General features: G+C 40.8%; 1 protein-coding gene across 3 annotated transcripts in view; it reads left to right on the top strand.

Moving 5' to 3' along the window:
- The first annotated feature begins 1334 nt into the window (after positions 1-1334).
- Positions 1335-14384, top strand: part of mideasb (mitotic deacetylase associated SANT domain protein b) — a 36124-nt gene continuing 23074 nt past the window's right edge. For 2 of the 3 annotated variants that reach the window (XM_071365372.1, XM_071365369.1), the window contains exon 1: positions 5293-5662. The gene's annotated coding sequence lies outside the window, so the exon portion shown is untranslated. Of the gene's footprint in view, positions 1689-5292; positions 5663-14384 lie in introns of those variants that run through there. The other variant, XM_071365371.1, reaches the window with a different exon arrangement.

Raw genomic sequence — 14384 nt, 5'->3', positions numbered from 1 at the left:
TCCTTCACTCATGCTGCCAAACATACCCTCGTAAAACTGACCATCCTACCGATCCTTGACTTCGGCGATGTCATTTACAAAATAGCCTCCAACACTCTACTCAGCAAATTGGATGCAGTCTATCACAGTGCCATCCGTTTTGTCACCAAAGCCCCATATACTACCCACCACTGCGACCTGTACGCTCTCGTTGGCTGGCCCTCGCTTCATATTCGTCGCCAAACCCACTGGCTCCAGGTCATCTATAAGTCTTTGCTAGGTAAAGCCCCGCCTTATCTCAGCTGACTGGTCACCATAGCAGCACCCACCCGTAGCATGCGCTCCACCAGGTATATCTCTCTGGTCACCCCCAAAGCCAATTCCTCCTTTGACCGCCTTTCCTTCCAGTTCTCTGCTGCCAATGACTGGAGCGAACTGCAAAAATCACTGAAGCTGGAGACTCATATCTCCCTCACTAACTTTAAGCACCAGCTCACAGATCAATGCACCTGTAAATAGCCCATCCAACTACCTCATCCCCCATACTGTTATTTATTTTTCTCATTTGCACCGCAGTATCTCTACTTGCACACTCATCTTCTGTACATCTATCACTCCAGTGTGTAATTGCTATATTGTAATAATTTCGCCACTATGGCCTATTTATTGCCTTTACCTCCCTTATCCTACCTCATTTGCACACACTGTATATATACTTTTTCTATTGTATTATTGACTGCATGTTTGTTTATTCCATGTGTAACTCTGTGTTGTTGTTTGTGTCGCACTGCTTTGCTTTATCTTGGCCAGGTTGCAGTTGTAAATGATAACTTGTTCTCAACTAGCCTACCTGGTTAAATAAAGGTGAAATAAATAATTTTTTAAAAGTATGAATACTTTCTGAAGGCACTGTATGCCTGTCCAATATGAAAAACCTAGTGAACATCGTCCAATATGAATGGGCTAATTAACAATTGGATTTAAGTGTTTTCTAAAGTGTATTTTATAATTGTAACAATATTATTAATATTGTTAGTACTATTATTATTAATAGTTGCATTAAAAATAATGTGTTTTAATTGTTTTACTGCTGTTACCATGATAACTCTAGTAATCATTCATTTTAATGCTGTAACAATAATGCCAATGCTATAATATTATTTGTTCTGTAAAGGCGTTGACCTTATTTCCTTTTTTTATATTGTTAAACAAAATTCAAGTCTGCTATCATTTCCTCATAAAATGTTAATAATTATGACAATTATATTACTTTTATTTTGAAGGGAAATCGCCGAGCTCAGGGACTATTCGTGCTAGGTCTTGCTTATTCTTGCTGGCAGAACGGAGGTGTTGTGGTTGACACTTTCTTTTCCTCTACTCTTTGCGATTGAGCATTTGCGTCACCTACAGTAGGGTATCGTTAAATGTATTGAAATGGTATGCGCCATGGTTTCTCATAAATTGTAGATATTCTTTGTTTATTTATTTTTTATCTCTGTCGCAATACTTGAAGAGATTAGCGTAGTTTAGTTGGCATCGCAACAACTCACAATACAGCATTTGCTATAGTTACGTTCACAATCATGCAATGATTTCAGCAGTAAGAGTAGGAAGTGACGCTTCGAAAAGCAGAAAAAAAGTTTTCTGTTTCTGAAGAGAGAGAAAATGCCAACTAGAAATTGTGTCAGCGATGCATACTAGCCTACAAGGTAACGTATAACCTACTTTGCTTTTATTCATGTGTGTAGTAATGTAACAACTTATTCATGTTTTTAAACTGCTCTATGGTTAAAAAAAAAAGCCAGGGTGTCAATATAAGATTCAGGATTCATCGTTATTGTCCCCTCCCTGCTGCATATGTCAGCGACAATGGTTGCATCTAAAAAAACACATCTCAATGAATCTTCATGGAGGTCCTGCTGATGGATCTAGAATTTCTATGCAGTAGTCTAGGCTAGATACAGATTCGCGTGTTTCGATATAGCTCGGATGCCAAGAGTTGCTGCACGATGATGTGTAGCCTTGTGCACCTCCCTAGTTGTGCCTGGAGAAGCGGGTGGGTGTAATTTGCCTAACATTTCCAAAACGGCCCGCCCTGCGAAGGCGATCTGCTTGACATCCGCAGTTTTTATGAAAGTAAAGTCATAGTGTATAAAAACAAAAAAATCACGACAGCTGTGTTGGGAACTGGAAGTTTCGGTACAATTTTATAAATGCCTACAGATCATTTGTTCGTTCGGCGTGGTGGGATCTTTTTGTGTCGGTAAAATGTATTATGAGAGAAATGGCAGTGGAAAGGCCTTTATGCGCAAATATCGATATAATAACCATCATATCTAAGTAAACTTGGAGTCACGCGATTATATGGTGCGTGGTCGCTGGTGAACTCGGGAAACCATGTAGTTTATTAGCCTACAGATTAAATAAGTTATGAACTAAACTGGGTGGTGAAAGTACTGTGATCTTGATTCTCCTTTCCAATAAATATCGATGGTCTTATTCTGGTGACATGATGATCGATGCATATCATGCAGTGATTTTTATCGGCAAAACGTCAATTTGGTGGAAACACCACTGATGGGAAAATGCTCATATTTTCTTTATGCAAATTCTAGAGTATTCACATGAAAAGCTGTCATCAATTGGATGGAAACCTAGCAATACACTCTGAAGTACCTAAAATTATGAATCCCATAGGCCTATTGGTCTTTCACAGTCAGGCCAACCCAAGCTGTAGTCTACTATGCATGTAGGCTAATAGTATGCCAATTATTGAAATAGATAAATGAGACTGTCAACTGAGTCAGAAATTCACAGGTTTCAGATTTGTACCAATTTCTTTTCCAGGTTTTCGCTCTCAAAGTCAAACTTTTTAAATAGAAAAACAACCAAAGTGGATGTTCTAAGTCCACAACAATGCTTAAACCACATCAGGAGAACACTTTTTGAGGTCTGGGTAAAAATCTAAGAAAATTCGATTTTTTTGTGTAGTTACCCTTTAATTTAACTGTACGTCGCCTAGCACTGTTTGTTAGCATGTTTCTGTAGACCACATGAGATGGCGTTTGCAAAACAAATGGCCACTGGATTGATGCAAATATTAATGCTATCATTCTGCCAGGTGCAGGCATAGGCTACTTTGTAGCTAGTTAGTTTTTGTGAAAGTTTTTCCATCTACCAGAAGACGGTTAGGCCTATCATTAGCAACATCACCATATTTTTCCTGAACCTTAATTGCTTGAAACCTGGACGTTTTACTTCATATTATGAAGCAGGTCTTACCTTGCTTCAAAGTAGCCTATAGCCAAAATCCCAACATAGAAACCCAGAGGAAATTATTGTATAAAGATTTCCTCATATGGCTCTCCTGTTCTATTGGTTTTCAAATCAATTTTCTTTCATTGTCGAGCAGCCAAAGGCATTATCCTAGTCATATTAGCAACCCATGATAGTTGTTGCATCTTTAGAATTCCCCTCTTTATACATTTCTAACGGATATGTCCATCTCAGTTCTTGAAACCGCTCGCATGTGTGGTGAGCATTTTAGAACGGCGTTTTCCCGCAAATTGCGTTTTGGAACGTTTGCGCGCAGGACCACTGCTGTGTGCATATTGCTGCGCTCAAAATGTGAATAAATAATAGTTTGTCAACATTGTAAGCTAAACATTCTGATCTGTTCCATTAGCCGTATTAATTGATACGGCGTATACCTCCACTACCTTACTTTGATACGCAGGCAGTTCTTTGTTGCAGCCCTTCTTCCTGGTCTATAGCCAGAAAGTGTCCATCTGTCTGTAATAACACACCTGAGCTACTGTACGGGTCCTGCACAGAAGAGTGGACTAGACTATAGTCTTCATTTTATTAACAGTTTAAATATGACCAGTTTAATGACAGACAATTATAACTAAGTCAATGGATGGATATATTGTTTGGCTAATGGATATTTAGAGGCGATAAAAACACACACCTCTTTAGGCGAATTTGAACAATTTAAAGGAGAACCTCACACTCTAGGAGCTCAGATGCCATCATTTAATAACCCAATAACCAACGTTTCTACAGACAAGCTGTCTTCATCAGGGTATAATGACCAACACTGCGGGATGACTAGTTTATATAGTGTCAAAGGACACACAGGTGTCTGTAATCATGGCTGGGTGTGGCCTGATATCATTGATTAATTCTCAGATATAAAAATAACATACCAAAAACATGAATGGATAGCATAAGATCATAGATACAATTTGGCTACATAGGCCTACAAACATTTGTAGGCCTAAAAGCAAAATCACAATAATCACTAATGAATATGCCATGTGCCAATAATGGTTATGCCAAGTGCCAAACATAATTTCTCTTTAGAGGGTAGATTTGCATCTTACTTCTACAATCAATTTGGTCATTTAGGCCTTTCTCCCAATGAAAGATTGAAAGAGTGGATATGATATGGACATCGCTTTGATTCAAAACCATGACACACACAATCCTACATATCTCACGCACTCTCACATAGCTTGGCTTGCATATCTCTTATGCAGCGAATAGCATGCACGAATGTTTTCAGGCTTTGTAGCGTTATTTTAAGGTACAGCAGAGAGAGCAGAGTGCAGAGCATACCCTGACACAGAGGGACTGGCAGTGTCTCCTTTCTGTCAGCTGGAACACGCTTGGTCATGGTCACTGCTATGCACCCCAGTTGTGCAGCCAGTCTGCATTCATACAGGAGCATTTGAAAACAGTAGAAAACAGCAGCATTTGAAAGCTGTATTCCTTTATTCCTAAATCTCAGTGCATCTCTCTATCAATGACTGATAGAATGAATGAGTCTACCTGCTGATTCATTGAGGTCAGTGTGTATGAGATCATAGATGTGACATCTCATAGTGTCACCCCGAAGATGTCTTGCTGCTTTTTCTCAATGCATCTTCAAAAAGGCAGCTGCAGTTGGATTGTGGGGTTCTGCTGATAGACTGTTTACTCAACAGTTTGTAAAGTGTAGATGTTAGTGTACTCGTGTGTGTGGGTGTGATGGCTGTGTAATAATGCTGTAATAATGTTGAAGCGCAACAGCCGAAGAATACTGAGAGTAGGCAGACATATTCTCTCTAACTTGGAACTAGTACGAGGCGTGCCCCTGACATTTTTCATATTGATGGGATTTAAATAAGGGCCCCTCTTTGTATCAGTAGCCGACTGACGGAATTTCCCCGCATGGATCTGAGGAGAGTTTGCCCAGTAAATTACAGCGCCTCGCATACAAGATGAAAGCCATATATGGTCGTGGAAGTAGGTGTGGCGAACAGACTGGAGGGGATCACAAGACAAGCTGAAAGAGAACGTTTGAGAGAGCGTTCTACAGTGATAGAAAAAAGGTCGCATATGACAGCAGTGTGTTGTGTGCATGTGGGCTGTTTGTGCAATCCTAACGCAATAATGTCCACATTTTTGCAGATCAGTGCCCCATTTCGGACTGGATAGCACTTATTTTCTAACGACATCGATCTACCTCTCTCTTTGACTTGAAAAATAATAGTGAGGTCAGCATAGAATGACTCAACGCTAGAGATGTATGCTGTCGTCTCGGTTCGACTGCACTGCTGGGCGCGTGGATCTGGGGATAGTTGCTGCACTGGTTGGTGGTGGGTGATTGTTGGGGCGTCGCAGAAACATGACAAGCACGGTAAGTGATCGGATAGCAACTTTGATTTATTTATATATCCGGCTTTTTGATCGGTAAATATGAACTAAGAAACATGCAAGGGAATGGATGACATTAGTTGTAAACAAAGTTTACCATTTCATTACATAGGCTTCTATGCATATTGAACATGAAGATTGTTGATCAGCTGTTGATACCTGTGTGTGTTTATTGCTTAATATGGGTATTTTCTTAAAAATAGGAAGCAATGTCAGTTCCTATGACGTAGGCTATTAACCATGTTGACAAGTTGAGCAGCCCTAGCTGCGCGGTTTATATTATCCTTACTTTTGTCGTCTAGTCCACTCGTGTAGCCTATATAGGGTGCATTGTTGTCTCACTTTGTTGTAATGTACCATGGATTTAGTGACTGGATAATCCGTTTTCTGTAACAAAGGGCTGCCTTCTCGTAAATAGCGCTGAGCTGGCTGGCGGTGGGGACGAAGAGCAGGCGGGGGTTCAGCAAGGGTTGTTCAGATGTAGGACGCAGCATGTTTATTGTGTGCTTTTTTTTGGGTGCTGTCTAGGGGGGAATTCTCACTCCTCCATGTCAAATAGCCAGCCTATAGCCGACATCGAATGTGCGTTCGCTTTCACCGCGATGCCCCATTGGCTGCAAGGGTATTCGCTGTTTAAATTAAGAAACGCTCCGTCGTCTCAAGGATTAGGTAATTATGGTTGACGGTACAAACCTAGACTACATTAACGGCTTTTCCTTGGTTGGGTTAATAAGCCCGACAGGGGGTTGTGTAATTAGCTGCAATGTTCGGCCCACTTTGTCATGACCCTACTACTCTACGCCCGATCGCCTACAGAAAGGTTAGGGGGAAATCGTGTTATTGTGCAAATATTTCATAATGCAGAAACCCTTCCATGAAAAACAAACCATGCAAAACTCACTCCATATGATTTCTGTTGTTAAGCAAAATAGGCCAAGGCAATGCGTCTTGCATGGTCTTCTCAAGCCACGCCTCTCCCATTCCCGGAAATTGATAGAGGTATTTCTTCATAAATACAGTGACGCATGCACATAGTTTTTTTTTTATATAGCTATAGCGGAACCGCATCTACAGAATTGTTCATAATTTGGATTTCTGAACAACCTTATAATTTAACAAGCATACAGAACAACACGCTATAATATAACGTGGTGTTAAATTCTCCTTGGACAACGCGATAGTGTCCTCACTCTGAAGTGTGCGTGGTCGGTCAGACAAGTAAATTACTGTATATATCCTGCCACAGTGCAGGATGTGAGCAGCTGCAGCTGTCTATTTTAAGGTGTGTGTGTTTGCTAAATGGTTGGTGCCTAGGCTAAACAGTAGCCTACCACCTTTGGAGAATGTAGTGCGTGCTATCAGTGCATGCTACAGTATAAAATGTGTTTTAAAAGAAAAAGACTATAAAACAACTATTGAGTCATGTGTTGTTGTAAGTTCTACCAAATATATTTTGCACAGTTTTTGGTCACCTGTACCTTGTACAATCAGTGTAGCCTACCATACAACAAGGCCTATAACATGTATACGTCTATATTATAGACAACTGTAGGCTGGCCTACAGCCCTCATCTCGGCCTTGTCTGCCTGCAGGAACAGAATAGGTGCAGCTATCGATTGTTCTCTAAGCTACTCTTCGGGCAACAATAAATAGCTCATATTATAATAGCCACATTTCGTCAACTACTGAATAGGGGATAGCAAAAATACAAAAATATAAACGCAACAATTTATAGTTCATATAAGGAAATCAGTCAACTGAAATACATTCATTAGGCCCTAATCTATGGATTTCACATGACTGGGAATACAGATATGCATCTGTTGGTCGCAGATACCTCACAGATAAGGTAGTGGCGTGGATCAGAAAACCAGTCAGTATTTGGTGTGACCACCATTTGCCTAATGCAGTGCGATACAGCTCCTTCGCATAGAGTTGATCAGGCTGTTGATTGTGGCCTGTGGAGTGTTGTCCCACTCCTCTTCAATGTCTGTGTGAAGTTCCTGGAATTTGGCGGGAACTGGAACACGCTGTCAATCCAGAACATCCCAAACATGCTCAGAGGGTGACATGTCTGGTGAATATGCAGGCCATGGAAGACCTGGGACATTTTCAGTTTCCAGGAATTGTGTAGAGATCCTTGCAACATGGGGCCATGCATTATCATGCTGGAACATGAGGTGATGGCGGCGGAAGAATGGCACGACAATGGGCCTCAGGACCTCGTCATGGTATCTCTGTGCATTCAAATTGCCATCGATGAAATGCAATTGTGTTCATTATCCGTAGCTTATGCCTGCCCATACCATAACCCTACCGCTACCATGGGGTACTCTGTTCCCAATGTTGACGTCAGCAAACCGCTCACCCATACAACACCATACACGTGGTCTGCAGTTGTGAGGCCGGTTGGACGTACTGCCAAATTCTCTAAAATGACGTTGGAGGCGGCTTGTGGTAGAGAAATGAACATTTTCTGGCAACTGCTCTGCTTGACATTCCTGCAGTTAGCATGCCAATTGAACGCTCCCTCAACTTAAGACATCTGTGACATTGTGTGGGTGACAAAACTGCAGATATTAGAGTGGCCTTTTATTCTCCCCAGCACAAGTGCACCTGTGTAATGATCGTGCTGTTTAATCCGTTTATTGATATGCCACACCTGTTATCCTGGTAAAGGAGAAATGCTCACTAACAGGGATGTAGCACATTTGTGCGTATGGTACATTTCTGGGATCTTTTATTTCAGCTCAATATAACATGGGACCAACACTTTACATGTTGCATTTATTTTTTTGTTCAGTGTACATATGCAGTAGATGATCTAATAGATATGTTTATGTCATGTTTATTTGTATTTAGCCTAAATCAGACCTGGTGCAACAGTTTGCACAAACACATCAAATACATTCTTATACAGATCAGAGGACAGTTACATTACATTGTATTGTATTGCATTGCATTACATCGTCACCACTCTCACCATCGAAAAGTCCATCTCTTCAAACTGTAAATTCAATTGCAGAGAAGTCTGTATCTTTGTGCATTGGGAAGATGAGCGTAGTATACTCTGCACAAACACTGTGCCCTCAGATACACATCCAGATTGTGATTATCATAATGTGTTGCCATGGCAATGAAAGTGATGCCCAGAAAGATTTGGACTACAATAAATGTGCCTTTATTTCTCGTATTATAATTTTTTACTATTCGGTCGACTGACTAGCTGTGACGGAAGTTGAAAATGTAATATTTTTAACTTTTGGCCTTTTTTCTGAAGAAGGTTATTGTGACTCATAGTTGTTCTCTCTCATTGTCCTGTCTCTTGCCTTTCCCTTTTGACGATGCAGGAACAGGATCAACGGGTGACAGGTTCCCCTTTTGTCCTGGATGATTCGGAGACCACTGAGTCAGAGCCTCAGTGAAAAAAGAGCAAGTAGGCTGCATTCCCTATATGGTGCACTACTTTTGACCAGGGTCCATAAGGAATAGGGTGCCAATTGGGATGCTACCCAAGTAATATTTTGCCACAGGGCTATTCCACGGTAGCCTAATGAGGCTGAGACACAGATTAAAATGTATTAGGGCTGTCCCGACTAAAAGCAATCTTGATCGACCACCATTCGTCTGTTCTTTCGACCAATCTATTGGTAAAAATTTTAAAACGTGTGTTTTTCCCTGTATAGACACATCCTATGTGTTTTAATCAAATCAACTATAGTCACTGAGCTTGTCTGATGCTTTAAGCACACTGTTTGATTAAATAATTAAGACACACAAATGACTAGAGGGAGTCTGACCACCAATTTATTTGATTGGGCCGGGCCGGGCTCAGACTTGCTGTGTTTTAAAAAAGACTGTGACTTTCACCCGTTGTCTTTCTCTCCTCCCTGCTGCAGCAACCACCACAGTGTTGCTGAAGCTGCAACATAATTACAGCCATTTCTGACTGAAAAGTTCTGTTACCTGAAATCCCTCATTTGTTTAGGAAAAACATTCCCGCTACCCTTGCTCTCTTTACGTGACACATGTAAGCATCGCATGCACGTGACCAATAGGGCCTGACCTATAGCATATCATAATCACATCAACAAATTGGTTATAACAAATTCTGAACACCGTATCAGAAAAATGGATGCAGAGGACGTAACAAATAAACTCGAAGCAGGGGAATGTTTGCTGGTTGCTCAGGAGGTAAAGGGGAAGTCAGATGTGTGGAATAAATTTGACTAGTTGTAGAAAATACTGGAGATCTAGAAAAAGAAGGTAAGGAGCAGGCACTGCGTGCAAACTGGTGCTGTTAGATTACAATATAACCTTTCTGACCATTTGGAACGATGTAAACATCACTAAATAAATTTACAAGCCTACCAGAGAGTCTGTTGTAGTGTTTTTTTTTGTTAAGCCTCTATTACAGAAAATACAAAATGTTCGCATGGAACGGTATATTTATTGTTTAAGCTAATTATTCAAGGCTCGCTTTATTTTAAAATTAAAATGCTTGATTGCATTTCAAATCATGAATTACTTGTATGCTGTGTGATGACTTGAACGAATGAATGATTGATTGATACAGTAGCCTATATAAGTATTGAAATACAGGCCTAAGTAAGTTTTAAGGTATTAAGATTAAAAAGGATGCCCTTTTAGGCCTACAGCTCAATGGTGGTAATACAAATCAAATCAAAGTTTATTTGTCACATGCGCCGAATACAACAGGTGTAGTAGACCTTACAGTGAAATGCTTACTTACAATCCCTTAACTTCTTATGGCTGCAGACGCAGTATTGAGTAGCTTGGATGAAAGGTGCACAGAGGTGCCCATAGTAAACTGCCTGCCCCTCAGTCCCAGTTGCTAATATATGCATATTATTATTTGTTATATTATTTGTTATATTATTATTTGTATTGGATAGTTCACTCTGAAGTTTCTAAAACAGTTTGAATGATGTCTGTGAGTATAACAGAACTCTATGGCAGGCAAAAACCTGAGAAAAAATTCAAACCGGAAGTGGGAATTCTGAGGCTGGTCGATTTTCAACCAAGATCCTATTGAATTCACAGCGAGATATGGATGAGTTTGCACATTCTACGGCTTCCACTAGATGTCAACAGTCTGTAGAACCTTGTCTGATGCCTCTACTGTGAAGGGGGGCCGAATGAGAGGGGAGTTAGTCAGGTCTGCCATGACCTGACCATGCTCTAACCATGCGTGTTCACATGAGGGAGCTCTGTTCCATCGCTCATCTGAAGTCAATGTAATTCTCCGGTTGGAACGTTATTCAAGATTTATGTTATAAACATTCTAAAGATTGATTCAATACATTGTTAGACATGTTTCTACTGACTGTTACGGAACTTTTGGACATTATCAGCTTTTAGTGAACGCGCTTCCTGACATTGGATTTGTTTACCAAACACGCTATCAAAAATAGCTATTTGGACATAAATGATGGACATTACCGAACAAAACAAACATTTCTTGTGGGAGTCCTGGGAGTGCATTCTGACGAAGATCCGCAAAGGTAAGTGAAGATTTATAATGCTTTTTATGAGTTTTGTTGACTGCACAATTTGGCGGGTAACTGTATGGCTTGCTTTTGTGGCTGAACGCTGTTTTCAGATTATTGAATATTGTGTTTTGCCGTAAAGCTTTTTGAAATCTGACACAGCGGTTGCATTAAGAACAAGTGTATCTTTAATTCTATGTAAAACATGTATCTTTCATCAAAGTTTATGATGAGTATTCATGTTATTTGACGTGGCTCTGCAATTTCTCCGGATATTTTGGAGGCATTTCTGAACATGGCGCCAATGTAAACTGAGGTTTTTGGATATAAATATTAACTTTATTGAACAAAACATATATGTATTGTGTAACATGTAGTCCTATGAGTGTCATCTGATGAAGATCATCAAAGGTTAGTGATTCATTTTATCTCTTTCTGCTTTTTGTGACTCCTGTCTTTGGCTGGAAAAATGACTGTGTTTGTCTGTGATTTTGCGGTGACCTAACATAATCGTTTGTGGTGCTTTCGCTGAAAAGCCTATTTGAAATCGGACACTTTGGTGGGATTAACAACAAGATTACCTTTAAAATGGTATACGATACATGTATGTTTGAGGAATTTTAATTATGAGATTTCTGTTGTTTGAATTTGGCGCCCTGCACTTTCACTGGCTGTTATCATATCGATCCCGTTAACGGGATTGCAGCCAACAATGCAGTTTTAATAAAAACAAGTGTTAAGTAAAAAATAGACAATAAAAGTAACACAATTTTAAGAGCAGCAGTCAAATAACAGTAGCGAGGCTATACCGGGTACCGGTACAGAGTCAATGTGCGGGGGCACCGGTTAGTTGAGGTAATATGTATATGTAGTTAGAGTTAAAGTGACTATGCATAGATAATAAACAGGGAGTAGCAGCAGCGTAAAATAGGGTGGGGCAATGCAAATAGTCTGGGTAGCCCTTTGATTACAAGGCTGCTATTCTAAGCCTAATAATAACATTACTTATTATTTTAATGATGTGATAATAATAACAATAAGAAGGAGATCAAGAAAAAGGAGGAGAATTATTATTATAATAAATCTTTTTGAAACAGTGTAAACAGTGTAAATTTACACTGGAGTGTCAGAGTGCGCTCAGATTGCGCTCTGGGCGTTCGTAAATTCAGAGCGTTGTCAGATTGTCCATTTGTAAATTTAGAGCGTTTTGCTCTCTGAGTGTTTCGAGCGCACACTGGACACTGGCTGAGGAGTAGGGTTGATCCGAGTGTTCTGACCTCACAACGGCAGTCAAGCAGCCAAGCTAACTGGCTAATGTTGGCTAGCTACTTCCAGACACAAATGAGAGAACACCTCACTCTGAGCAGAGCAGGTTTGGCCGTTTTCATGTTGTCTGGAGCGTTGGTGACTGTAACTGTGCTGCTAGCAACAATTTAACTATGTTTTTTTTGCCGACGTTTACTGACACCAATCATATTCAACGGGTGTTTCGCGTTTGTAAATTCATCAGTTATTCTGCGGTCTGGCACATTCAGATGAGAGTGCTCTGAAATCGGAGTAGATACCCAGAATGAATTTACGAACACACCCTAAATAATTTATAAATAATTCCAGAGAGGCTGTTGTAATGAACAAAAAAAGTGGAAAGCCTTTAATACAGAAAGCAAAGATTAAAAACAGACGAATTTGTGAAAATGTCGTTGTGTGAGACTTGGCTCTCACGGAATCAGTAGGTTATTAAACAGGCAACAGAAGCAGGATCTGTCTTATTTCTGTAGATATACAGTGGGGAGAACAAGTATTTGATACACTGCCGATTTTGCAGGTTTTCCTACTTACAAAGCATGTAGAGGTCTGTAATTTTTATCATAGGTACACTTCAACTATGAGAGACGGAATCTAAAACAAAAATCCAGAAAATCACATTGTATGATTTTTAAGTAATTAATTTGCATTTTATTGCATGACATAAGTATTTGATACATCAGAAAAGCAGAACTTAATATTTGGTACAGAAACCTTTGTTTGCAATTACAGAGATCATACGTTTCCTGTAGTTCTTGACTAGGTTTGCACACACTGCAGCAGGGATTTTGGCCCACTCCTCCCTACAGATCTTCTCCAGATCCTTCAGGTTTCGGGGCTGTCGCTGGGCAATACGGACTTTCAGCTCCCTCCAAAGATTTTCTATTGGGTTCAGGTCTGGAGACTGGCTAGGCCACTCCAGGACCTTGAGATGCTTCTTACGGAGCCACTCCTTAGTTGCCATGGCTGTGTGCTTCGTGTCGTTGTCATGCTGGAAGACCCAGCCACGACCCATCTTCAATGCTCTTACTGAGGGAAGGAGGTTGTTGGCCAAGATCTCGCGATACATGGCCCCATCCATCCTCCCCTCAATACGGTGCAGTCGTCCTGTCCCCTTTGCAGAAAAGCATCCCCAAAGAATGATGTTTCCACCTCCATGCTTCACGGTTGGGATGGTGTTCTTGGGGTTGTACTCATACTTCTTCTTCCTCCAAACACAGCGAGTGGAGTTAGACCAAAAAGCTCTATTTTTGTCTCATCAGACCACATGACCTTCTCCCATTCCTCCTCTGGATCATCCAGATGGTCATTGGCAAACTTCAGACAGGCCTGGACATGCACTGGCTTAAGCAGGGGGACCTTGCGTGCGCTGCAGGATTTTAATCCATGACGGCGTAGTGTGTTACTAATGGTTTTCTTTGAGACTGTGGTCCCATCTCTCTTCAGGTCATTGACCAGGTCCTGCCGTGTAGTTCTGGGCTGATCCCTCACCTTCCTCATGATCATTGATGCCCCACGAGGTGAAATCTTGCATGGAGCCCCAGACCGAGGGTGATTGACCGTCATCTTGAACTTCTTCCATTTTCTAATAATTGCGCCAACAGTTGTTTCCTTCTCACCAAGCTGCTTGCCTATTGTCCTGTAGCCCATCCCAGCCTTGTGCAGGTCTACAATTTTATCCCTGATGTCCTTACACAGCTCTCTGGTCTTGGCCATTGTGGAGAGGTTGGAATCTGTTTGATTGAGTGTGTGGACAGGTGTCTTTTATACAGGTAACGAGTTCAAACAGGTGCAGTTAATACAGGTAATGAGTGGAGAACAGGAGGGCTTCTTAAAGAAAAACTAACAGGTCTGTGAGAGCCGGAATTCTTACTGGTTGGTAGGTGATCA

Source organism: Salvelinus alpinus, chromosome 25, assembly GCF_045679555.1.
Source record: "Salvelinus alpinus chromosome 25, SLU_Salpinus.1, whole genome shotgun sequence".
In the NCBI taxonomy this organism is placed as follows: Eukaryota; Metazoa; Chordata; class Actinopteri; order Salmoniformes; family Salmonidae; genus Salvelinus; species Salvelinus alpinus.
Note: the sequence above shows the minus strand (reverse complement) of the source record. Positions and strands in the feature narration are given on the sequence as shown.